This window comes from Aptenodytes forsteri, unplaced genomic scaffold (genome assembly GCF_000699145.1).
Source record: "Aptenodytes forsteri isolate BGI_AS27 unplaced genomic scaffold, ASM69914v1 Scaffold257, whole genome shotgun sequence".
Taxonomy (NCBI): domain Eukaryota; kingdom Metazoa; phylum Chordata; class Aves; order Sphenisciformes; family Spheniscidae; genus Aptenodytes; species Aptenodytes forsteri.
Genome location: NW_008795194.1, coordinates 4,165,518 through 4,167,290, shown reverse-complemented (window position 1 = coordinate 4,167,290; position 1,773 = coordinate 4,165,518).

Below are 1,773 nucleotides of genomic sequence, written 5' to 3'. Positions count from 1 at the left end.
AATTAGTTTCTACCAACACCCAGCAGTAGACACTTGGTGGGGGGGGGGGGGGGGGGGAAAGACCTATTTCTGGGCTTTGCTTTTAATGAAGGAGGAAACTAAATGTTTTCCACGATGCTTCAGCAACTGTAACAAGCTCCTTTGCTGCTTGGCTTCTACCGTTAATGACAACAAGTACTACAGCCTATTTCTGGCTACAAAAATAGACAGTAGAGTAATAAGAAAGTTGGTAGTAATAACATTTTAAAATTTCACTAGTATTATTAGATTATTATTTTTTATTTGCTGCCCTCCTATATTCCAGAAGTTGTAGGGAATTCCTGACACTGTAATTTTGAAATGAAGGAGGAGCAGATGCTCTCAGTTGGCCAGCACACACGGAAGGAAGGGTTCTGCAGTTTGCTATTTTAGAGGGCTACTGACTTTTAGCAGAAGTGAGCTACATATTAATATAAGAGTCTATTGTGTGTAAAGCATTCACAGTTATTGTTGAATATTTACTTATTAGATAACAGACTTCAAATGGGAAGTTTATATGAAACACCACAAGAGCTCATTACCTGTGATCTTCTACCTTTTGCTACAGTAACATTTTTGGTCACATAAGTGAAAGTGACAATTTCCATTCTATTTCAAAAAGAAATAACTTGTACTCATTATTTCTTTCGTAACGACAATTTTTCCTGTATGTGTTTTCTGCACATTTATTGTGAAGAAGTGAAAATACCTTATCAAATATCTATTTAATTACAGTAAAACTGTTCTCTTTGACTGCAAGGCCAGTATACATAGACACATATTTGCTCTGAAAAATGCAAGATTATGCTCTTCACACTTCAATTCACAGTAAGTGTGCACAATTCTTGCAATGTGGCCCACGCTTTATAAACGCTCAGAATTGAGTTTCACCCCACTCCACATTCAAAACCTGAATATGCTGAAGCAGAACAGCACACGTGAAGTGCTGAAGAATGAGAGGGCAAAGAAGATATTGCCAAAGCAGCCAAACACGAGGCGTGATTAAGCACGGTATATGATCCAACACTGATCTGCTCTGGAGGGACAATTAGTCCTATTAGAGTGTCAGAAGATAAATCTGTTTCACCTTGACAGTACCATCTATCCCTTGCTATCTCAAGAGGGAGGCGGTATCTCTATTACAACAGAGTACAAGGCAAACAAAACTAGAGCTTTGATGGCAAACGCAGGCATTTAGTGCATTTTTTTCTGCAGCACTTCTAAAACTAAATGGTGTGAATACTTCACCCAGAACTAAAGTTTTTTATCTGTTTTACAGGTTAGGATACAGGAGCACAGATTCAAAAAAATTACCATCCAAAACCAAATTAAAAGAGAACTCAGACTTTTACATTTAGCATTGAAGATTTAAAGATGATTCCTCAGCTGCGAGCGAGGACACCCTGCAAGTTTGTATGCTGCAAATTAAAGCTATTTCTGAGAGGAAAGAGGGAAAAACCCCATAGCTGGGCCGTTAGCGTAAGACACTTCAAACAGCGTTTCCCTGCCGCCGGTCCTGTTACGAGTCCCTGACTAACTTGGCAAGGCGCAATCCAGGTCTCCAGAGGTGCTTGGCCACCCAGCTCCCAGTGAAAGACCACGGGGGCCGGGCACATCTCGGTTGCGAGGCTGTCGGGGCCGCGTTGGTGCCCACGCCGCAGGGCTGCGAGGGAAGCGCGAAGGGGCTCGGCCCGGCTGAGAGGCCTGCCGCCACCCCACGCCACACACACGGAAGCGCGCGGGGAGCGCTGGCGG